At 41.0% G+C, this 26,228-nt stretch overlaps 1 protein-coding gene across 7 annotated transcripts in view; it reads right to left on the bottom strand.

Annotated features, from left to right (window-relative positions):
* The window catches only part of slc20a2 (solute carrier family 20 member 2), a 42,799-nt gene extending 18,219 nt beyond the window's left edge, over positions 1 to 24,580 (bottom strand). The window contains exon 1 of one of the 7 annotated variants that reach the window (XM_005738173.1): positions 24,251 to 24,580. The gene's annotated coding sequence lies outside the window, so the exon portion shown is untranslated. Of the gene's footprint in view, positions 1 to 6,082; positions 6,299 to 6,323; positions 6,419 to 7,348; positions 7,619 to 11,809; positions 11,884 to 24,104; positions 24,220 to 24,250 lie in introns of those variants that run through there. The other 6 variants (XM_005738167.1, XM_005738168.2, XM_005738171.1 and 3 more) reach the window with 6 other exon arrangements.
* Positions 24,581 to 26,228: the final 1,648 nt, after the last annotated feature.

Raw genomic sequence — 26,228 nt, 5'->3', positions numbered from 1 at the left:
CCTTTGCCACACATTCAGACAATCTCAGATAGGAGTTTATAATTTACTTAGTTTTAATGTTCAACCACACAAAAAAAGAAAAATCACACCATCTGTTATTATTTTAATCCGACCCAGTGATGCCAACAGTGATAACAGAGAATTTTTAAGTATTCTATGAAATGTTAAAACAGAAATGTTAGTCATAAAGTTGCTTCAGTGGCAGCCCCGTAGATGTTTTCTTGCCAGATTTACATTATAGCTGGTTTCCAATCTGTGCTCCTTTAGCCTCAGCGTCACTATAATTGTGCTTGCCGGGCGACACTGAAAGGTACACGAGTTTTGTAACCAGCTTTGGAGTACAAGTTCAAACAGAACCAAATGCTCTGGTGCAGTGCAAAAAAGAAAAACGTGGTGCGTTTAAGTTGAGACTGCAATGCAGCAACAGCATCTGCGCTGATGTTCTACTGCTGCTCGAGGTGGGAGTAGTTCACAACACTGCACCTTTGCAGGTCAGATAGCAATTTATAATACATTTCTTGAGCGGACTTACAAGACTCTTCTTTTCTGATGTGAATAATTATAAAAAAAAAACTATTAAGCCCCTATTTCCTAATTTTTCTCTAAAATAATTTTTAAAAGTATAGTTCTAGTCTGGAACAGTTTCATTTTTTCTCTCTTCTGTTTTTTTTTGCTGTATTTCAATAATTGGATTCGTTACACTACTAAAGTCATTTAAAAAGAATTTTTGTTTGTGGATGATCAGGTTCTGAAGAAGGGGCGATCGTGGCTCAAGAGTTGGGAGTTCGCCTTGTAATCGGAAGGTTGCCGGTTCGAGCCCTGGCTTGGACAGTCTCGGCTTGGGCAAGACACTTCACCCGTTGCCTACTGGTGGTGGTCAGAGGGCCCGGTGGCGCCAGTGTCCGGCAGCCTCGCCTCTGTCAGTGCGCCCCAGGGTGGCTGTGGCTACAATGTAGCTTGCCATCACCAGTGTGTGAATGGGTGGATGACTGGTTGTGTAAAGCGCTTTGGGGTCCTTAGGGACTAGTAAAGCGCTATATAAATACAGGCCATTTACCATGTTTACCTGTTTAAAAGCCGATCGCATCCACTAAAACCTCACCACTGTTCCCCAAGGCTTACACACAACACAACAACAACAGTGACATGCTTTAAAATCAGATGATGAGGCCACCTACTACGAAGCCTCCAGTGGTCTTTAAGAGGCCTCTATGCCGCAAATGACTTTGCTTGGGTTTTTAAGTTTGTATCTTCATGGGGACCAATGACAGCCTACTTCCTTCTATGGTTAAACCAGTGGGAAGGGGGGGGGGTTCTTTTATGGGGAAGCATTAAATGTAAACAGCTCTTGGCATAAACCGACTGCATTCTCCTCGCGTGGGGGGCAAGCAGCTCCTTTCTAAATAGCCTGTGGCCAGTTATGGCTCCCTCCTCCCGACCGAGAACTCCATCTGGAACAGTCGGTGTCACGCACTCTTAGCCTTTATCCTTTGCAGAACCACAACAAACACATAAAAACATGATAATTTGTCTTTTGATCAAGACCTCCTGGAATAGGGATCCATTAGTGACACTAAAAATGATTACGTTGCTGCTGATTTGAAAAATAAGTGGACACATTTCTTGGTTTTCTCACAGTAAAATCACAGAAGTGAAGGTGAGGAGAGCTCAGACGCTGCCAAATCTCAAACAGAATGAGTAAACAATGACTTGATGATGTACTGACCCCCGAGGTGAAATCCTCTCCAGTGAGAGAAACACATCTGAGCACAAGTTCAGTGCCTCTTGGCCAAATCTTTATGTATTATTGTAGGATCTACCTTACAATATAAAAGTGCCTTGAAGTGACTGTTGTTGTGATTTGGCGCTGTATAAATAAAACTGAATTGAATGAATTAAAAAGTTAAAGAAACCAAGCTCGTGAACTTGTGTCCATCGCCATAACGAATGAAAATTAATAATGAACGATAAAAAAGACAATATAAGGCGGGGCATGATTTTTATCTCTGATTACTTAATTGCTTCCCGACTCATATCTGCTGCTTGTAATTATGTCAATTCATAATAAAAGGCAGTTTAATAAAGGCCGCACCAATATGAAAAGCTACCCTAAACTGATTTCTCACCGAATCTTTATTGAATAAGTTAAAGAATCCATGTGTGGCGGCTTGTTTCATGCCATTGAGTAGCGCTCTCTAAAAATGTTTTCTGCAGTCAATGTATTGACTCTGGCAAAGTCTGAAGGACTAACAAGAGACTGTGTAAATGTTTATTCCGGGGAGCACTGCTGCCACAAGACGACCACATCACACACCAAAGTCAAACACGAGCGTCCAGCCAAACACATCTGCAGCAAAAGCAGACTGAACGTCCTGTGCCTTAGGGTGACATGGAAGAAAGATAAGAAAGTGATTTGAGCGCGGGTGTGATCTCTAGGTCAGCTGGTCATAATTTTATTGAGTACGTTCTAAAAAAAGAAACTCAACATGACCGACCCTTAGACTGAAGTTCACTCACAGCCACTCCTAGCTGTGTATATAAAATCTAAAAACAACGACACTTTGTGATGTCCGTGACAACGCCTGCTAAAAATGACCGAAGTACAGCGCATTTCCAGAACAAACACCTGCCTGCTGCTCTCCATGTCTGATTTCTCACTGGTGACATCTGACGGCAGCGAAATCTGCACTGAACTTTGAGAACATCTGAGACGCGGGGCAGGAACGATCACGCTTTTTCACAGATGACCCCACGTCCTTGAACACAACTCAATAATCCTACCACGACCTGAGTATGCACTGATTTGGATCCAGCCATTTAGCAAAGAGATTCAGTTTCATATTCATGTGTGTGATTCAAGCTAAATGGACTGTCTGGCTACATGACCTTCAGAATGAATCTTTACAGTTTTTGCCTGAAAGGAAAATAAGAACCGTTGCATGGTGTGTCATACAACCTATTATCTTTCCATTTTATTGCCATTTACCAAGAGCAGCCCTTCTGTAATTCACTTGTAACAATCAATGAATAATTCATGTAAAATATGCGCTCAGTGTTAGCAGAATAAAATAGAAGCAAGGACGGAGCAGAACCACAATGCAAATTGATGCACTGCAAATGTAATTGCAATTGCTTTTTGTTACCTGGATAAGAATGAACTCCGTGATGTTTCTATTTTGCAGGTCGTTGGGATGCAGGGAAGTAACCAGGTGATGAAACAGTAGCATACAAAATTTAATTTGAAAATTGGCAGCAGAGAGAGGAAATCATGTAACTGTTCAAACAACTTAGAAGAAATGTTTGAGATAAGGTGCACACAGGAAGGAGTCTGACCCGCTTTGTTAAGGAAACTAATGCATAGGTGCCATTTCGGTAAAAACACTGAGTCAGTTAAAAAAAAACAAAAAAACTTGGAAGTCCAGCTCATATTTATATGATGTGATTTTATCTGCTGAAATGAAGCATCCCGTTTCCAACACAGCTCAGGTGAATCATTTACAACCTTTAAAAACTGTGCCGCTGCCGCTCTCCAAGGTGCTGATCCTGAGACCACCAGGGATGACTGAGGTGACTTTGATAGACTTTTTAAGAGCAAGAGCAATATTCAGGTCACGATTAATGTGCCTGAGAAATGCTGGAATTATAAGGGAAAATTCTGGATACAGTGGCCCTGAATAGTTTCAGATGAGTATGAAGAGTCGATTAACAGGCACCATTTCCACAAAGGATGTTGTATCATATTAGGGCTGTTCGATATAACGATATATATCGGATGACGATATAAAACCGTCTATCGTTTCATTTTATGCTATCGTTTGTTTCGTGGTGTCGCAAAATAAACTGTTTACGGCAATATTTTTTCATGGTTTTGATGGTCACTGTAGTGGCTATATTAATTTCTTAAAGTTCTCTCTTTCTCTTATATTTTATTTGACAAGCGCCTGTTTTTATGGTTGTGATTAGCAACAACTACGGTAACAGCATCGTGTCCGCTTGTTTATGTTCCACATAAACCTTTCACAATAAAGCTCAAGATCCTGTTGAGACTTTTCAAAATAAACTGAATCACGTGAAAGAGCAGATTATTTAAGGATGAGAATTAAAAAAGAGCCGCCAGGTGCTAAAAAAGAAACCTTAGACTCAAACGTTAGAACAGGCTTTTCCCCGCAGCACGCTGTGTAATAAATACGCAAAGAAAACGGCGGCCTTTACAACTTATGTCTAAAAGTGTATCGTTTCATGCATCGGTTAAAACACTCGACTGCAGCTACATGACGCGCAGCTGGAAACACTTCCCGCAAGTCGAGCTGCCCGAGATTCACAGAATTTACAGAAAATGTTACATTTTTGTGATTTATATCGTTATCGGACGATAGAATTCTTATATCGGGATATGAGATTTTGGTCATATCGCACAGCCCTATATCATATGTATAATACCTTCATTTTGCTTGTTTTGTCTGTTGAAATTTTATAATTTTTTGCATCAAAATGTTTCCAGTTGGTACATGGCCATACTTAAGCCTAGTTTATGGTCACCCACACTCACATTTACCTAAGGGCAATTTAGAATTACCAATTAACCTAACTCCACTAACTAAAGCCAGAGAACCCACACAAACACAGAAAAACTCCCCACACAAAGACCCTGCCCTGATGGTGGAAATGAACTGAACAGTTAGCTACAGTGCTAACCCCTGCAACACTTTCGTACGCTTGAAGAATAAATGAAACTGAAATAACAAGGACATTGGTACATTTGGAGACACTGCCTTAATTTTCAAAAATACATCACGAACTAATAAGAGCTCAGATATTTTTCTGGATCCAGGGTCAGTCCAAGGAGATGAACCGGCAGTTCCTCCTTCCTTGTTTGTCCGCTAACAGTTTGAGGTTTTATCTTTGAGCGACTGTGTAATTGTTCCCAAAGAGCAAACCACGGCCTTGCACAGCAACGGTGCGCCAAGAGTACCTAAGAAAGCAACCCTAAATAAAAACACTGGAAAGTGACTCCGTAAAGCAACCTGCTCTTGAGGATTATTTCTGGCAGACTCATTTTCTTCCTGTGGATGTGGGTTGCCAAACAGTATCCATAATGAGAGCACTGACACAGACACACATGCACAAACTCAGAAATGACACAACATGGGCAAACAAGGCTAAAGTGGGTCTTCGTGTTTTCTGTGCAGAAGAAATTAAGCAAAGTAGAAACATTTAAACCTGAAAATGTTTTTTTCTGGAATGTTTTTTTTAAACCAGTCCAGCAATTACAGAGCAGCAGCATCATTCTTGGGGAGGCTAGATGCCAATTCACTCTCGCTTCGCTCCACTTCTTGGCCTCTATCAATTCTTGACACCTAATCTTACATTTGCAGGTGTACAGTGGGTTTCTATTCAATAGCTGCCATCTGTAGCCGAAACTGTACTCCTTCACACATCTGATACATTCTTATAAACATATGGATGATAGCTGTTTAATAAAATATTGATTTTTAGACTTTTTATTGACCCCAAAAAATGCAGAGACTGCCAGCTAACCTGTAACACTACTAGAGCGTTTCACCTGTTACAGCATCGGCCCCTAGCCGCACGTGTTGTGTGCCATGGACTGTAACACGAAGCCTCTGTGCAAACTACTTCCAGTGATTAGTTTAACTGTTTGTTATCACTGCTGAACAGTGATCATTAATCCGCCGGAGATGCCAATGCACCACAGCCACAGCTGGTGCAAAACACTGTGTCACGAGCTACAGTCTGCATTGACACGCGGCTCCTCTATCCTCACACTGATTCAGCCCCCTCCCCTTCCTCTCATCCTGTCTAGGCACATGCTGAAAGAAACAGAACTAGAACATACATCTAGTGTCAAGATGATGACTCACAGCAGCATCCTACTAGCTGGCTAATTGTTATACCTGAAGCATACGCAACTGCAGTGCCTTCAAGGACACCGGATGCTCGCATCTACCAGATGGCTCAGTAAGTTAAGAGACGGAGAGAGATTATATTTAATACCACAAAACTATGAGAAACAGGAAGCCAAGTACAGAAAGATCAAATCCTTTAAAACAGCACCACTCACCTTCATGACACTTCACATCAAGAGGAGATGGGACAGTGGTGGAAATGAATAAACGTCAAAGACGAAATGTATTTTTTGAGGGGAGGTAGAGGGGGACAGAGGGAAATGGCAGTATGGAAAAGAAAACAGACTGGGAAATAGAGTGGCGAGTGATTGATCAGAAATAAAATTACGCAGAGAGACGGGAAGAAAACTGATGATGAACGAGGAGAGGGGAAGAGAAGGAGCAGAAGAGGTTTACTGAGGAATCGGCAGGTTGTGGTGGTGTTGCAGGAGAGAGGACGGCGCGAGCTAACCACCAAGAGCGAGGGAGATAAAGAGAGAGAGAGAGCAGCACAGCCAGCTGAGTCTAGACTGCCTCTTAAAGGAATTTATCTGCATTCACAGCACACATCAACCAATGACAAATGTCGTAGAAGAAGAGGTGTACCACTGACTGGTTATCTGAGTGCAGAGAGGATGGACAGACAGGGGGGAGGCGGCCAATGTCTGTGGAGGAGGACAGCCAGCAATGGGGGGGGGGAGAAGAAGAGGAGCTGAACCTGCGTGGATGTGTTTTACAGCCAGGGAAAAGCATTCAGACAGATGAAGGGCATTCAGAGCACTTCCCTCTCCTTCATCACTCTGATCCCAACGCAAGTAGCAGACCGATTCATATAATAATAATAATATTATTATTATTATGCACACATACTAGAAAACGATGCACAGATGAACGCACACTGTCATCTCTAGCTGTTGTTATTGCAGAATAATCAGTATAATGAAATGAACTAAGACAGGACTACTTTTCTTTGTAATACAGAAGCCTATCACACAAGAGCGCACAGCATTTCAGCACCATCACTTTCTCTGCCTTTCTCTCTCTGCCACAATTGTTCCTTTCAAAGACACGCCGAACAGTGCGTCTTTATGTCACTTGACTTGTGCGGGCAGAGATAGGGGCTCTCGTCGACACAATGAAGAGCCCAGGCCAGAGCTGATGTAGGCGACTAAATGCAAAGCCGCAGAGTTCGCATCGCTTCAGCAGTTCCTCAACACGTCACTGATAATTAAACAAGAAGAATGGCAAGAAAAATCCTATACTTGAGATGACTTTACAGGGAAACAAACTCTAATTGGCTACGACCAGCAAGGTTTTTGTTCTAAACTTATTGGAGATTTGGCTCGACAATAAACTACCTGCTTCCTAAAAAGTTTCTCTTTTAACCTTCACAAAATCTTTTGTGTGGATTTTTTTCTTTGTTTTTTTAAATCATTACTCACATGCGCCATTGAAGCCAAGAATAAGTCAGATGCCTCCACAGCACACTCTGGGTCCTGTTCCCTTCCTCCTCACATACTGTCCAAGGGCTAAAAACACGGTGACCTCATCTATCCAGTTCTGTTCAAAGGTCTGATGTTGTATTTGTTTGAGCTTTCTCTTCTATCGCCTCTCAGCTCATTCTCTCCCTTTCTGTCCCCCAAACTGGCCCTGCCTGCTAAAAGCCAATCTGCGTCAGCTGCACCTGCTGCCTCTGACTCTGTACTTCGCAGCAGGGAGGCGCTGTCTCTTAGAACCCAAACACGCACACATACACACACACATGCTACAGTCCTATGATCAGTCAGCGTCGATGGGCAGGAGGGGGGTCGCTTAAGAATGACAACAACAGCGCATGTCGCTCTCAGCACCATCTTCAAAAGGTTCACCAGACACACACACACTTTCATAAATCCTCTCACTAAGTCTATTTATTTTCTCCCCGCATTGCAGCACTAAGTCCGGTTGTTAAGAAGTGAATAACTCTTCAGATTGCTTCTGATGGAAACACACAGGCAATCTGTCAAAAATTTATGCGAGCACACAGCTAAATAAATAGTCTCCAGTAGAGATTTTTGCTAGATTTACTTTTGTAGAGATTCTGCTATCTCTGCACAATGACTAAAGTCTCAAGATAGACTGCTTTGAAATAAAATCCCCTCTTAACTTTGTTTCTAAAAATATGTTCATTTTCTCTTTATTTCACTATTACATAAAACTTGACAGCATCGAGTTCCTATCATCGTTTCAAATTTAAAGATGCATTAATGCAGCTGCGTTGGTCAAAACTCGGTTACAGTAAAGTATTTTGTTGAAAGGGGGACTGCTTTTATGGGGCATTCAACACACTGCAAAGATGACTTATGAATGGATTTTGTGACATTAACACAGCGTTGCCACGAACAACAAAAAGTCAATAGTAATAAATCCCTCAGAGTTAACCTTTAACCTCAATTGAATGTGGATATCCGCTGCAAAATGTACCACAAAAAGATTACTCCAACGATTTAGCACATAGAGCCATTTTAAATGCTGATAAGCCTTTTTTTTTTAAAGTGCCAAAATTCTTACAGCAGAACCAAAGATTCTCCACACATTTCTTCAATGTCAAACTTTGGTATTTAGGTTTCCCGCAATGCAACCAGGAACATTTTCTGAACATTGGGCGGCCTATCCTCTAGCTAATGGCTGTAGTCTCAACCCACAACCATCGAGCAGAGGTGAGGTGCATGCTAAAGAGGTCTGACAGACCTCTTTTTGCACTTGGTTTTAAAATATGTACGGGGTGACTGGATCACAAGTGGACAGCAGAGGCACATCGTCATTTAAACCTGTGCCACTTGTGTTTGGATCTCATTAATGTCAAAGGGTCCAGTGCACCATTGTTACATGCATCTGTCACCAGTGAAGAAACAGATTATATTTTAGCGAGTGCTAGCACAATGTTTCAAGGACTAATATACATGTATGAGGAGAATGACAGGGCAAAGTCATTCACAGGTTGCAAAAAGGGTAGAGGACAAGATGAAGGACCACCATGTCCTTTCTCGGGACATCTTTTCTTCTTATGTCCATGTTAACGATGCATTTGTAGTTTATACACCAGGTAGTCATATGCGACAACTTCAGCAAGTGTTTGGACTTCATGCGCTGAAATGAGTCAGGGTGGTCATTTACACTTATTTAGCACTTTCCACTGTAATCTGATATCTCAAGGTGTATTTTAATACCAGGTGTAAATAGGAACATACAGTTCTGTGCAAAGGTCTTTAGTCCCCCTTCGTTCCTCTATATTTTGCCAGGAAAATTGGAAACAGGTGCAGTGAATTATTGAAACATGTCCAAACATACATAGAAATACAATAAATAAGACAAAAACAGAGTTTCTATAATTCTATCAACCTTGAAAGTTAATATTGAGTATGACTAACATTATCCCTCGACACTGTCTGAACTTTCCAAGGCAGGCTTTCTTAACCCTTTAAGACCTACCATAGAACCAATTCCGCCAGAGCTTATCCTTATATTTTTACATGTTGTAATGCCATTTTTGGGAGCATTTCAAGTTGCTATACATCAATACAACCATTATAGCCCAAATTTTAATAATATGTATGCATTAAATTAATAGAAACTACATAAATTGCAAAAAGTGCAATAAACTGCAAAAAAAATTGAAAATGGTTTTTGTTTTGTTTTTTATATAAATCTCTACTTAGAGAAATTTAAGAGGTTTATTCCTAAAAACTGTAAATACAAAATTCATTTTTGAGAAACACCAATTTTTATATACTGCAGGAAAAACTAAAACAAATATTGTAATGCAAATTTGCAAAAAAAACTGCATGTGCATCACAATTAACTATTTCCAGCAGTGCAATTTGAGTCCTAAGCATCCCAGAAACTATTCAGAAAAGTCAAACATGACTTTTAAAAACACCAGCAAAGGCTTATAAGGCCCTGAAGGTAAAAAACTACTTTTTCCACGAAAATGATGTCACTTCGGTTTCGGGCAGGTAATGGCGGACATACAGTAGTTCGCGCTGGTGTCTATTCCAACCTAGGAAGTGTTATGAACAGCTGATCGGATCGGCAAAGCGTGGAATATATTATGTTTTTGTTGCTGCCAGTGCTTTATATGCAATTTTTGCAAAGCTATATGTGGAAGGAAACCATGACCTAGGACAAGCTAATGGCATAACATGTAAGTACAACTCCTCCGGTTTCATATGCAAAAAAAAATATTGTGCTACCTTAAGTGGTTCCAGTTCTACAGAGATTTAAAAATAGTTACGCAAAACGGAGCGTGCCCGCTCGGACCGGTTTTAAAGGGTTAAACTAGTCGTCATTAATAGTTCTCCAGTCTTCTTGAAGGACTTTAAAAGATCCCACAGTGCTTCAAAAATGTAGAGGTTCAAGCTCTGGTGAGGCCAGTCCATGGCTAAAAGTGCACCATTGTGTGTTTTTCTATCCAGGTGTGCTTTACTTTTCACATGCTATTGCATGTTGGATCGAAATCTGACGGTACTTTCATGTGTACATAACATAAATTTTGACAAGATCTCCAACAACATTGTTTGAGAATGTTGTTGGAGCCGCATTGGAAAGACCTGTCACCACTGATTTTCAGTCTTGTTCTTGCATAATTTGGGATACCTCAACCTTTTCTCTCCCTTCTTTAGGGATGCCTTCTTGATAGCGACCCTTCCACCAAGACCATTTTCTGAAGAGGCTTCAGTGAACACCAGATGGAGCAACTGAAGAGTCAGATACACCTGCCAGGTCCTGTGTCAAGTCTTTGCTATCTTTTGCATTTTTCATAGATTCGTCTAAAGAAATTGGAACAAATTTTGTGTTTTTGTGACTGACTGGTAGTAACAGAGTACCTAAAGATACAATTTGCGTTCTTTGCCAAGTTGTCTGCTATGTATGGACACAACAAAAGCCTGGACAACTATTACTCAGTGTGGTAGTACTGAGACTCTCAGACCAATTACCCCAAAAGTATCGAATACATTTCCTGGACTATCAGAGGAGAAAGAAACAAAATTTTCATCACAGTCTCTAATAAGGCCCCTGTTACCGTTGGATTTGCATCTGTGTTATGAAAGCTTTTGCCGCTTAATTACCTCTGGCTAACCCTCAGACAGCAATTATCTTCGAAACAGTTTTAAAATGACATTCTCATGCACCTAACAAATATCCAAGCCTTTATCAATGCTAAACCGAGCTCTGGTGCAAGAGCAAACAATTGAGCCCCCCTGTGGCTTTCAATGTTGTGTAAGGCTTAGGTTTAAATACTCTTAAGGTCAGCTCTCTCTGGTTTCAGTGGAGACTATGCATGGGTTTGACACCCTTACTGAGAAATGGCAAACCAAGTAAAGCGACTCATCCCTATTTAAGCGTCTGTATGACTGTTTTAAATAACAGCCAGACACACTGCACAGAACCTAACACTGCTCGCCCTTGTTGAGGTTTCTAAGGCATCCAAATAAGGAAATTAACTTAGATCAATAAAATCAGTGTATTTAAAGGAAATACTGACTGAATGCATAAAAAAAAACTAGAAAACGTCACAATAACTTCAATAATTATACTTTCTATACTTGAAGTTCATAAATTTGGGACTTTAAAGCCAAGGACACACACAATAACCCATGTACCCAATGCACAAAAACCACCAAGGCTAAAATAGCAGCTCACAAAGGATGGAGTGCTCAGAATAATGCTTTTAGGCAAGCAGAAACTATTAGTCACCTCTGAGAATAACCCATGCACACAAGTGGGATCTTAGTAGACCAATCAAACAGTGCCACAAAGAAGGAAAAAAAAAGAGCCAACAATTTATTACTAACAATAAGAGGGCCAGTTATTCAGGCAAGCCCTCATATCATGTGACTGACACAATTAGGCTTGGTACCTACCAACTATTTGGGGCCTTTTTTGAGGCTGCAGTCTGGCTTTTTTCACTTTCTGCCATCTGTGTCCATGTTCCTCAGTGTAGGAGTCATCTTACCCCTGACCCTTTCTCCGTTTTCCCCTCCTTGCTCCCTCCCTTCCGTACTTAGTTTTGTCCGAACAGCTCCAGTTCTTTTCCACGAATCAGCATAGGTACCCAAAAGCAAAAAAACAAATCCCCTTCAGCCCTGTCCTTGCTTCCTTCTTCACTCCTGTGCCGACCCCCTGCCACCCTCTCCTCTTTTTAGATGTGGAAGCAGAACAATTTTGATCTGGCTCTGTACTCACATAGCACTGCCAGGACCTCCAGCCTACCTACTTTTTTCTTGACCGCTGAGACTGGTAATCTACTGCTGGCATGTTCTGTGGTATTAAACTGTGTTACTGGGACAAAGTGGGTGCCGGTATAAGTGAGTGCTGGAAATGTAGGGCAAAAATGGCGAAAGAGTCCAGTGAAAAATGAGACATACCAACATGATTAAATTATGTTTTGGTCCATGTTTACACCAGTGGGAATAAAGCATGTTGTCGCCTCAGTATTTTGTCTACACTAAAGCTGCCAAGTGACCCATGAAACTTCAAATGGTCTCCAAAGTGGAGATCTAAAACCTCTGGGATTGTTATGTAATGCGAAAAGACAAATATGGAGGCCTTTTAAGCAAATGCTGACATAGGATTTCGTGGTCCTGAGTGCCACAGGATCCAGAACAATATTCACTATAAAGCTCTTTGCTTGGGAGGGGAGAATGATTTTTCCCTCCAATTTTGTTTACCGTTTATGTTTGAATTTCTCTTACTTTCTCTGTATCCTAATAAAAAGTATGAGAACATATGTGTAGAACACAAGCACAACAAAATGATTCACCTAACATGCTCCTATTTGTGATGTTTTTGGTAGTGCTAGCTGTTCGGGAACGTTCTATGTGGTGCTAGTGTCCCGCCAGTGGAACAGTGTGTGGTAGAAAGGTTAAAGGAGGACACTATTGGATACATAAACAGTACGTGTACGTGCAGATACTTTAAGCTGTGGGTACTTTTTTTTTAGCAAAAGGATTATGAAAGCGCTTTGTTTTGTTTCACATTAAATCTATAGTATTTGTAGTATAACACACTTCAGTGACCTTGGATGGCTGCAGCCACCGCATGTGAGGTTAAACGTAAGTATAAGACAAAGCCAGAGAGAGAGAGACAGAGGAAAAAGAGAATGAAAGAGAATGGCTCCTCCTAAGCTGCATCTAGTGGCCGTGCCCTCTTGCTCTTAATCCTGGCTTCCAGCACATGACACAGCTAACACTATTACAGAAGTGCTTTGATTAGGCCTGCTGCTGCGCGCACGTAGTGACAGACGTAGCGGTGGCAGGGGTACGTGGGGTCCTGTACTTTGGCACCACTTTACAGGAATGGCAGGCCTCTGCATAGATGCATGTACAGCCACACAGTGTAATTAACTACATGTCGACCCAAGCGTACACGGCTTACACACAATCGAAGAAAAGGCACGAGGCCTGACAGATTACATCTGCAAGTCAGTGAATTGGTGCATTACCCCATTGCTGTTATTCTGAAAACTGAGAGTAATGCTCAACAATGTGTAGTTAGCATTAGCCATGGGTAATGTCTTTGTCCTAAGAATGAGTTGCAGTAATGGTACTTAGACTGTTTACAACAGGGAGGGGATTTTCACATGACAACTTCAGCAGCAGGCTTTAATCGCATCAAGGGGTTTAAAAAAAACAACAACAAAAAAACTGTATTTTTATAAACTAAGAGGAAAAAAGCTAACTGAGGACGTAACTTAAGTTTGCAGACAGGAAAACAAATGCTAAATTAGAGAAAAAAGGTCAGTCCATCATCAGTCGTGAATTTGCAGTCAGATTTATCAAAATCAGATTTCTTTATTTATGTCTGAATTTTTCGTTTTCTGTTTTTAAAATCCATAAATTAAGTGTATCCTCACTAAAACCATGGTGATATATTAGTGACTGCACTGAATCTCAATTGTCTTAGTTAAGGGGAGCTGAGGACACAGCAGCTCCAGACTCAGACGTTTCTGAACTACAAATACTCTGTTTATCTCCTGGAATGATTGATGACAACAGAGACGGAACAGTCCACAGGCAGGCCGCTGCCAGTGAACAAATGCGTGCATAAACAAAATCACAATCACGAATCCAGGACTGTCAACAGAGCACTGCATGGCAGGAGATGTTGGTCTACGTTGCTACGTCTGTGAAAGAACAAATGGCTTAATCTGAAAATTACACAGTAAACACAGTGTGGCCAGTGTTATCACATATTCAAGCTGCACCGCACATTCATGGCACATGGCGTCCACACACAGACACAACGCACTTTTCAACTTTAAGGAGGTGTGTTCAATTTTGCATTTGTGGGGCAAGCTAAGGTCACACCCAGGTGCTCAATACAAGTGTCCTAGCGTTCGGACTAAATGAAGAACCTGCAATCAAAACTGATAACAATTCTCTACACAAATGTGCAAATTATTTATCTGTCCTGATATGCGCAGCCTTGTCAGAAGATTTCACACAATATTTTGATACAGCTGCCGTGCACACTCCAGGGAGCGATATTTTTGGGGGCAGCATCCTTGGAGGCTGTGTGTGACATGCGCTACTTTCTCTGTGTGTGAATGCTGTCACAGCATGCCTGGTGCTGAAGGAAAGCCGTTGTGACAAGTGGTCTGCTGGTGTTTCGGTGATGGAGGGTAGGATGGGGAGGAGGGCAGCTCTGCCTGGGTCACCTCTAATCTTGTTGGTATAACTCATTTCTTCAAGACTTTTCCATCCATGGCTCCAGATCAGAACATCATCTTGCCCAACCAGTAGGGGGTGCAATGAAGCTGAAATCCCCAACCCCCCCCCATCCCCCCTCTACTCTCAGTTTTCTAGAGTAGGAGAATTTTAAATACTTTGAGTAAGTTTTTCAACTACTAGCTTCAATGGCAACTTACCATGCTTCTGAATCAGGGATTTCAGTTAAACAAAAGTCCTCTTGACTATACACTTGGCTGAACAAATATAATTAGGTTATAAAATTGTCCAAGTAAGAACGCCAAAGTGCTATTTCCCATTAACTGTTTAAGCAAACATCTCCCAAAAGCCAGCAGGACTCAAAAAGAGGGCTTTAACGGAGCTGATCTCACAGCCATGCTTTGATGTGTTTGCAAGTTTAACTCTGACATTCAGACATTTGTATCAGTGGTCTATTCCTTGAAAAGTTGCCTACCAGCTTTTAGGAAAAAAAATATAACCCTGTCTTTTATCAAAATCAAATATTCTTAAGCTCAAAATGTACTTTAAAACTCCTGAACTTAAGCTCAATAAGACACGATTCTATTGCGCAAGTTCAAATTATATTAGAGCTAAAGATGTGAAAACTCTCTGTTTTACAGGTTTTACAGATTATACACAGCCCTAGACACCTAGTAAACATTTTCTAATATCATATACAGTATTCTGAAAGATGCCGTGTTTATGTGTAAAGATTATGTAGACAGGTTTGTTGACTACAGTTCAGACTGGAGCTGGGTAAGCCTTCTAAGTATTAGTAGGCTGCTGGCCATAGCGGTTACTTGCTGTATACCGAGGGCAGGGCTGGAATGTGATAAACATTATGAAGATGTCATCACCTGTTCAGTATAAGGAACCCTCCGAGTTGTTCAATCACATTTAATCCTAACCTCCTGTAGTTTACTGCAGCGGTCCCCAACCCCCGGGCCTCGGACCAGTACCGGTCCTTGAGTCGTTTGGTACCGGGCCGCGAGAGTTGAGGCTCGGGTGTGAAATGTATGGTTTTCACGGTTTTTAGCGTTATTTTGTTATCGTTTATTGTTAACTCGGTTTTCCTGGGTCTTTTCACGTGTGTTATGAATAAATCTTCTTTTTTTCGGTACCAGTACTAGTTTTATTTTCACCTTAAAGGCCGGTCCGTGAAAATATTGTCGGGCATAAACCGGTCCATGGCGCAAAAAAGGTTGGAGACCGCTGGTTTACTGGACTGATATCAGGTTTACTTCACAATAGGAGTGTATTCTGTGCCCACACTCTGTTCCAAAATTATCTCTTGTTTCTGTCACACATCTAAAGAAGACCCAATTATACAACTAACCATTATTAAAAATAACAGACTTGTATTAGACCAACAATCATATCCTCCACTCCGTTTGAATACTCTGATTAATTTGTCCGTAAAGTGTACAAAATGCCACCTAACATTGTAATAGGTAGTCTCAGCTTGTGAGAGCTTAATGGTATGATTCAGTGAAATTATATGTGATCACAACAGTACTCCCTCAGTACTATTTTAGACTTAAAAATTATGCATATGGCAGTAAATTGGTGCTTACCGTGGAACAAATCATTGAGTAAAATGGCTGGATAAAAATATGATTAAAATTTGGGATTTGTTGATAATTTTTGTCAATACTAGAGTTGCAACATGCAGCTTGAGATTCCAGTTAACTCACACAAATTCTCATTGTTTTCTATACTGTACCAGTTCTTGGCATGAGCAAACACAGGAAATTTTGCATTTACCATCACGTGAATTAAATGCAAAACATAAACGGGAATCACAAGATGACAGCAAATCTTAATGGTACAATGTGCAAAATATCATTAATAGATGTCAGTTGACTGATCGGAATCAACTGAGTTCTATTTTCTAACATCTTACAATTCAAGTGCATAATTAGAATAAACAACTCTGGCCACCATTCATCTCAGTGTGACCGTCAGTCTGCTGTTTACCTCAGCTGTAAATATGCTAGGCGTACAGGTCTATTTATGCTGGAGGAGGCTGCAAAACCTTATGAAAGGAGCCCAATACGAGTCAATGAAGTTTACTTCTGTCTGATGACAATGATACCAAGGTGAACTGTGGAAGTTATCCTGAACTTTTGTGTCCATAAGAGCTGCCTTTTTTTGCCCCTTTAAGCTACTGTTAGCTATTGTTAGCTACTGTTAGCTATTGTTAGCTACTGTTAGCTATTGTTAGCTACTGTTAGCTGGCATTAGTGAAACTTTCTTTGAAGTTGATTCAACATCGTTTGATTTCATCTTCATTGGGAATCTAATCAAACTGTTTATCAGAGGGAAAGTGTGATTGTTAGGACACTTGACCCTAACATTAGCTGGCATGATGTTAGTTTATAACCAGCTGTTTGTGTTTAGCTGGCTGTCAGCTATCGAGAGAGAGGAGGGTCACATCGTATCTGCTGACAATAAGTAATTACAAAAATATCGGGAATAAATAAGCATGTTTATGCATGTTTTCATGTATTAGAGCCTTGGCTTCAGTTCAGGAAATGAGGCTAGAGGTGAGAAAGAAGAGAATGAAGTGGACATGAGGTAAAAGAGAGAGCAGTGGAGTAGGAGAATGACATAATGAGAAACACAAATCTTTTGTACAAATATTACAGTCATATATAGTTTGAAAGATTGATTTTTGAGATTTAAATTTATAGTAACTCATAAGGTACTACTTATGTGGCTGGTCTCTAGCCACGTACATAAAGCCCCATTTGGCGCTTTACCATGGCTACTGTATTCAAGATAGCAACATTGTGGCTTCCAAACCAATGCCCCGTGTATTGTTAATGGATTAGAGAATCCATGAGAGAGAATCCATAATAGCTGGATTCTTATGAGAATCCAGCTATTAAATGTAAATATTGAATCTAATATTGCTGTCTGTGAAAGACAGCAATGTTAGCACAGAAAGAAAGAAATGATGAAGCATCTATTAAGACATCACATTCAATACCACAACCTATCCAAGTGGCACTGAAGTTGAGAAATGACACTGAACAACAAACAGACTTAGGTTCTGAAAGGTTTTTTAAGTAAGCAGCAGAACTGATCAATCGCCTTATATCTTTACATCTTCCCAACAAGAACGTTGGATGTGTGTCAACCAACAATTCATGTGTTTATTTCCAGCGTGCCCAGTGACATGTGCAAACGCTGTCTGACAAATTACAACTTTGTGGCAACAGTCTCAACCTGTTCCGACCACATACCTTTACCTTTCTACTGAAGACATTCAATTGGCCATCAAGTCATGTCCTACCTAGCTTATCCCCATCCCACAAAGTGGCCTCTGGATAGATACCACTGGACTATGACGACTGCCCCCACCTTCTAACCTCACGGCTTCCTGAGGTGTCACGTATCCACCACTTGCTCTTGCACTTGCTGGAGGCAGCAGGGAGGAGGAATGATTTGGCTAGAAATAGCCGTGTCACATGAGCGTATGCAGTAACCAGTCTGCCAGCTGCTCAACCTTACATGGAGCCCTGCCTCATTCGTACAGTCAAATACAAATAAGTGGCAACATTATAGACACAACAGCAATAAGCAGGACATGTACACGTTTCTCATTCATATCTGAGACCTCTTACACATTTCGCCACACAGCAGAGTAAAATGGAGAAAACTGCGATACGCTACCATGAGAGGTGACCTGTTTAAATCAAATACAATCTGCAATAAAATATAAATTATTTAAAATAAAATTGTGCAACCAACATAAATCTGCCAATTCTCAATAATTTTACCCAATTTGTCACAGACACATTACCCCAAAATAACAAAAATAGATTTCCCTAAGCGCTGTGCCAACAAACATTTTCCAAAATTTCAAACTGGCCTCCGGGCTTAGTGGCGAAATGATTTCACATTAATGTCAAGCAAGCCCCACTGTGCTCCTGAGAAACATACATGAGTGAAAAGAAGAGAAAAATGCATACTTTCCATAAATATAACTGCAAGGCCTCACAGTTTAGCAGTAAGCCTGTCATGCTATGCCATTAGCATAGTTAACACAAGGCCAACATCCGAACAAGAGAAGCTCTGTGTGACGCCGCTTTGATACAGACCCTGCCGCTTACAGAAGGCCACCAGAAAGACTACAAAACCGCTCTTATGGGCAGAGTGGAGTGCACAAACAGGGCCAAAAAAGCACACAACAGGACTGAGAAAATGATACAGCTATCGTAAAATACCAGAGTGTAATATATGGCTAATTGTTTTGTTGTTTGATGGAATGGCTTACATTTCTCATGGGAAGAATCTAAAGGTTCAGGAGGCAATAACTTCTTGTAAGCACCACCCTTAACAATTTAAACGAGAGATTCCAGCTTTAAAGAAACCAAAACAGGAAAACTAACAGGAAGCCTACGGCTGGCAGCACGATTAAAGAAGTGAGTCAGTAAATGCTGATATTTGTGAAGAAGACCGAGGAAACCTTCAAAAGTACCACAATCGTCGTGTTACGAGTTCTCGGAAAAAAAATTTCAGCATTAAGAGCTATTAAGGTTAACTTATGGTTTCTAAGAATGAAGGTCTACATGACAGCAGTAAAGGCGGATAGATGAGCATTATGGCTCTAAACTTGGCAGGAGACAGAAGTTCCCTGAAACCAGCTGCATACATATACATGTGTACTAGCCACAAATATTTAAACGTATAATTGCAGCCTCAAGTATTTTGCGTCCTGATGGTTAAAATCTGGTTAAGTACTGAGGTAAAACCGAACTGATGGTTGTAAAATAGTCCAAGAGCTGAAATGGTTTGGGTTATTATCCCAAGCTTTAATGGCCCCCTGACCCTAAGGCACAGCTTAAATTAAACAATTAAAAAAAGGCAAGTTTGAAGTTTGCTCGATCTGTTTTTGTCTTCTTTCTCTATCACTGATAGCTAGCAGATTCCCCAAAGTGTGTTTTCCTCTGTGTCCTCTTAAAACACTTGCATGCAAACCTTTCCGTCATCTTCTGTCCTATGCATGTTATGACCTTAGCTAAAAAAATAAGAAGACACGTGATTGATGATATGCTTAACCAGGTTTTCAGCAATAACATGGATTAAGCAATACTGGCATAAGCAGGCATGTAGCGCACGCATACACACACACACACACACACACACACACACACACACACACAGCATGAAGATTCTCGCTCTTTCAGTGGTATCATGTGATGTTGCCATGGCGAAGGAGGGTTCAGACATAACAGGGTGATTGTGCTCGGAGGGCGAGGTGGGCTGATCAGAAAGACAGACTGTTCTCTGACTGTGAAGCTGCCAGCCCCGGTGCCAACTGCCCTTCTGCCCACAGCGACGCAGACACACCCACTGGCAGAAGGGCCGGACTGCACGGTGGGCAGCCATCGTTGAAAGGAGGCGAGCACCTTTTCCTATCATTGTCTTTTATTCCAGGTCATGTTGACACACAAGGTCAAACTAATTTAGTCTTTTTATGTAAGAAAATCCAAATTAAATCTGAGATAATTCAGAATTCTGATAGCTGTGTGTAACTGCCATCAATGTATACAATATTAACACGGTACAGCTTTATTTTATTCTAGTAATAAGAAATTATAATTCCCAAAAATTGGGGTTTGATTATTTGTTTAAGAATTTTAATTTAAAGTTGTTTCCTTTGTCTTCTTTGACATCATCATAAAATAATAAAAACTGCTTGGTTTCAGGCTGCTATTAACAATGTGCCACTGGAGGCCCTGCAAAATTCTGATTCACTGTCCTCTGCAATACATATGAGCAAAAACATTTCTTGGGAAAATAACCTGTAGATTAATTAATAATTCAAAAAAAATATTTTGCTTTAGTTGTACTCCAGCTGTAATATTAAGACATTTATTGTTATTTAGTAGATGTTTTTCCACAAAGTAATTGTTAATGACATGTAAAATATGAGGATTTTGCTATTCTGAACACTTAAAAGTAACTGTTGGAGCTGAAACAAGCTGTCAGCACAACAGTGACAACTCTGCAGCAATTTGTATATTAACCAAGATCATTGTGCATCTGAAAAGCAGTCACTATTTCAACAAGATAAGACTTCACCTAAAAATTTTTAAAAACCCCACTTGATTCAAATTTAGTGCTTATCCCCTTCAACAATGCCTCCTTGTGCAGCCCTGCATAACTACCAAAGCTGCCACGACACTTAAATCATTCCCTGTAGGGTCACTGTTGACCTCAAATATGTACATAAAACAAAATCTCAAATGTTGTGTCACTCTGACCCAAATTTAATATAAAATGTCATCATTAGTGACAAGAATTGGGTCACCAGTTGGTGGCCAAACATTAGTAGAAGGATACTCAAAGTATCCAAGGTAAAAGAACACACAAGTCTTTTTCTACTGCGAATGTATCCACCAGGGTTGGACTGTCAGTACCGATTAACCTGTGACGCACTGAGGCATCGGACAGAGAACATTCAGTCCAAACAGCCTTAACTTTATCACATACCATTAGGCTTTTTTTTGGCACAATTCCTCTGCTTTGGCTTCCTTTGACGGCACCTAGCTTCCCCAATGAAATGAAATGATTAGAAATGTTGTTTTGACACAGTTTATTCACATCCTGTGAATATCCCTGCAAGTGGGCAGAGTGGGACTTCAAGTGAGCGATCCTAACAAAACAGGAGCAATCTGAACGTGCATTTCTACGACATGGAAGGAACCTTGAAGGGAAAACCAGCCAAATTTAAATCAGGTTTGGTTTTTACTTTAAAAAACAAAACAAAAAACAATCTAACAAAAAAATCTCAGAGTTTTATCACACCTTCAATCAAAACACATGAAGGTCTCCTCCATGAAGAGAGACTATAATATGAAGTGCTGTAGCCTGCCTGCTGACAGAAAATATTTTTGTGTAATCGCGAGAGGCCTCAGGGGAAAATAACATTGAACCGGAACTAAAAGCAAAGTCGCAGAGGGCAAAAAGTTCTTAGAAACGACAAACTGTAATTTAAAAGTACAGCCACGAAAACCAGCCTGCTCACTCAGTGTACTGTTGAACATGAAAACATTACGCAATGTACACATACCTCTTCCATGCATAAAAACTCGGCTCACCCCCCGCCCTCCTCCACTGATGGCTAATTTCCACACAAAAGTTCTACTAAACAAGGTTTAGCTGCAAAGCTTAAATATGAGGTGCTCGGTGTCTGTCATGGAGCATGTGGTTAACCATTAGAAGAGAGACTATTGAGCATGTGGTCTAGGCTGTGGTTGCACCCTGTCGCCACGGAACTGGCAATTTAGTGTGAATCATTTTGGTTTGATTGTTTTTTTTTCTCTCAAAAAAGATTACACTCACAAAAGGCAGGTCAAAGTACAGTCAAACATAAACACAGTGGACCGTAATGTTTCCGTGAACGCACCTTAACTCGACTAGATAGTGGTGGAACTCTTTAATAAAAGCTTTGTCAAAAGAAGTCCAACCACACTAACATGTTTTCTTCTCTCCAAAGCTGTCAAGTAAATAAGTACAACAAAAAAAGAAGCTGACGCTCAAACACAGAAGTTGAACTGAAATGTTCCCTGTGTCAGTAAATCAGACTGCTTTAAAGCAGCAGATTACCCACAGCCGAAGGTGTAAGGACTTTACGTTTTAAAATCCCTGCATAACTGCGTGAAAGCCAGTGAGCCCAGCTTAGGTAGACTGGCTACTGTTCATGTTATTAAAAAAGTTAATCCAAGACACAAAAATGGCCGGATGGTGTAAAGAGAAGCAAACAAATTCTACTACCATTTCATTATTACCACATGGGTGCAAACGCCCTGAACAGCAAGTACCAAGCCAAACCGTTACCCAACACCCTTCCCTGCTCTGTACCATATTTGTTAGCATTCTCCACCCTGTAGTTAAGAAAAACATTTAAATAAATAAATAAATAAATAAATAACTTTAGCTCACTCCAGGGACATTTAGGTTGGTTGTGCTTTTGTTTACAAACAGGATAAAAGTGTAGAAAGACAGGGAGGTCATTAATCTGCGTATCTTATCATTCTGCACTTCCATATCTGTCTTAATGCCGATAAAGCTAGAATAGACACAGCAATCAGAGCATTTTATTCTCCCAGGTTATAACCCCTGCTGTGCGAAGCACTGATCTAATATTTTATTACCAAAACCATATAGGAGAAAAAGCAGAGAATGGAAAACACGTAAGGTAGTGACAGACCCTGATATTTTTGCCCCTTTCTCACCACTGCTTATCATAGCACGCAGACTAATGATTAACTAGAAAACTGCATCATGGGTCCATAAGTAATATGTGACTTCCACTTCCTATGCAAGCAGTAGCAACAGATATCATTAACGTAGTGAAATATTGTTAAAGAAGACAAGAGGACAACTGGATTTGCCTAGAATATGACAATCAGCACTTTTTATTAACTATGAAAATAGCTAAGTGCATACACTTTGGTGCCCAACTTAAGGTACTTGAAATTTACTTTATTTGTTTTCACATACACTTAAAATAGTTTACGTAAAAAAAAAACATAAAAAAAAAAACGAGCCTAGCCAAAATATATTACCAGGGACTTTTTATTTGGCACTCCTACCTCTGAGTATTTGCATAATGTTTGCTTACTATCTTACTTTCACTTGCGTGACATTTCAGTAATTTTGTGATGGCGTATTTTTACACTGTGATATTTTTGTTCTGAGTAAGCAGTCTGTAGCGTTTTGCCCAGTTCATTCTGTTATTCTTCCCACAGCCCTGTGATATTTCTCTTTGGAAAATAGTCATCATGGTGACAATGAGGCTTGCCTTGAGCTACAGAGCTTGCCATCACAGATTCATTTCTGCTCGTGAATAACAGGATCTGCTTTATTTGCTTGTGCTGCCCGACTCACTCGCCTGATGTTCCACTCAATAATCGTTCTGTCAACAAACCGGAGAAGCGACCCGATGCACTTTTGAGAGGTGCAGGACAGACTACTACTACTCTCAACTGATTAATATTATAGGTCAAAGGGGGCGGTAGTGCGCATGCCCAGTGGAGACCACCGTTGTCCTCAGCGTTTGGTCTGCTCACGAAAAGCCCTGGGAGAAATGCGCGCGTGTGATTAACAACTAAATGATTTATCAGGCACTGAAAGCAGCTCTCAAATTCAAGCCATGGCCGGCTACGGTGGTTCAGAGCGGACAGTGAATAAGAGCTGGTGACTCTCAGATGTGGAGTCACACACACGTGTAGCTTCATTCACTGGTTTTGTCGCGTGCGATCAGCAGCAACAACAGGAACGAGCGCACAGAAATAAAACAAAAATGTTGCCACTCACGGTAAAATGTGACGTTCGCGGCGCTGTCCGTCAACGTAACAGGAGTACAATTCGGAATCACCGTAGCGTGCCCGTGAGCTGCTGCAGCCCATTTTAATGTACACACATGCCTCTTTGCCGCTATATTGCTACTTACCAGGCCTCTTCTTCCTTAAACGCAGCCCGCGGGGACGCAGACCACAACAAACGCGCAGGGAAAGTGGCGAAACGAGACACGAGTCCCGTGGAAGAGGAAAAGGCACATGTGCAGCGGGTTTTTTTTAATGGGCAAAATGTACTTACCAACGAAATAGGACACCGCAAGAGGAGGGGGGAACGCGCCGCTCCTCTTCGCCTCCACGCCTCTGTCTCTGTCTGAATTTTTCCCACAGCGATCTTCGTGGGTTGCGTCGAAAATTTTCAGATTCCTGCACTCGCTGTCGTCCCCCCCTGGACTGGTTGCCTTCCAGTCGGTCGACTCATGCGACTGTATTGCCCTGAATGTCGCCTGCCGCTCTCATCCGGGCGTTTAGGGATTGAGCCGTCGACTCAGTACCGCTCAGGATGACAGCTTTTAGATGAAGGAGGGGGAATAACGTGAGACAGGGAAGGAAAGGGAGAGAGAGAGAGTGGTGGTCAGTCTAGTGGTGGTACCATATGAGGGGTGAGAGGGGGAATTACAACAATACGATTAATATGCGCATAATTTGCATCTCTAAATGTGGTTTAATTTTTTTTATTCAGAAGATATCCGAGTGATCATCCAATCGCATTCATTTTTTATTTTATTTTTTTAATTAACATTTTCAACGAGTGTATGAACTTTGCTTTAAATCAGTGTTTGCTCATTGCCCTCTTGAGATAAATGCCAGGAGGCCCATCGAATAATACCCGTTCAATGCATTTTTCCTGGTAAGGATGACACAACCAACAACCGGTCACGCTGAACTGAGTGTACCCTCAGATCGAGTTAAGAGCAAACACACTGTCCTGTTCAATCCCTGGATTGGTTTTTATGGTCGGGACTGAACGGATGAGTGCGAGCTCCTCGGTAGAAAATCGATTAATTGGCCACAGCGTTCATTGACCTCACTCTTATCCTGTGCCTTAGAGGTGAAATGCGGGCTGTTTGGTTTCAGGGGTGGATGGTAATGTTTAATCCGTCCACATATTGTCATTTATAATGACTGTAGCCACGTGCGCAAGGCATAAATGTGTTACATAACCGGCCGAGCCAGTCAACAACAGTGGGTGGAAGAGAGGGGGGGGGGTCGTTTGGAGGGTAATTAAACCTCACTTCAGGGATTTCTTAGACACATGGATATATTGAATATTTAGAAAATTGAAAAAAGAAACTCCTCCCAATTTGATCTCTTGCACCACACCTTCCCAGTTTATACCTTTGAAGAGTGCCTTCAAGGTTTTATAAAATCACACTCTGAATTTCCAAAATCCCTGTAGCCATGATGTCGGAGTAGCGGTGTGCATAATCTGAGAAATAATTTCTCTTTTCATTTATACAAATGCTGGCTCTTGCTGAAACATGCTTCTGCTTCATTCAACCTCTGTTGGGAAGGGACAACTGACTCTACCTTCTCTTCATTTTCACCCACACCTTGTTATGTCAGCGTTATTATTCCACCCATCTCATCTTAACCCCATATTAACTATGACAACCTACACAACACCACAGCCTGCCAGACAAAACCAAAGCTTACTGGCCAGATCCTCCCATAGATACTCCTAAGGACACACAAAATGGGCTTTTCCTGTTTTCATCCTTTGAATTATATAAGGTCTCAGGGCAGCTTCACGGAAATGATAACACTTTTTAAAATGCCTATTAAACATTAGCATACACCCATTTATTACTGCCAATATAGACTATAATACTCAACACAAGATAGAGATTAGATCAGATTAGACAGATTACAGTTGTCATAAATGAAACATTGTGGTCAATGTGATGAAAAGGTCATAGCACTGGATGGTGCTTTATAGGATAAAGCAAATTATCTCATGTCTCACCAACATTTTACTGTAAAATTTTAAACATTTTTGTTATTATCCCTAGCATCCCTATTATATGGTGGTACTGTGGTTTGCAGTGTCACCTTACAGCAAAAAGCTCCTGTGTTTGACTCCAGACAGGGGCCTTTATGTATGGAGTCTGCATGCTCTCGTTGTGTCTGAGTGGGCTTCTTCTGGATACTCTAGCTACCTCCCACCATCCAAAGACACGTATGATTGGTTAGCTGACTATTCTAAATTGGTTGTAGGC

Source organism: Pundamilia nyererei, unplaced genomic scaffold (assembly GCF_000239375.1).
Source record: "Pundamilia nyererei isolate P.nyererei 1_Seehausen unplaced genomic scaffold, PunNye1.0 scaffold00082, whole genome shotgun sequence".
NCBI lineage: Eukaryota > Metazoa > Chordata > Actinopteri > Cichliformes > Cichlidae > Pundamilia > Pundamilia nyererei.
The sequence above is the reverse complement of the archived record's forward strand: the minus strand, read 5'-3'. Positions and strand labels throughout refer to the sequence as shown.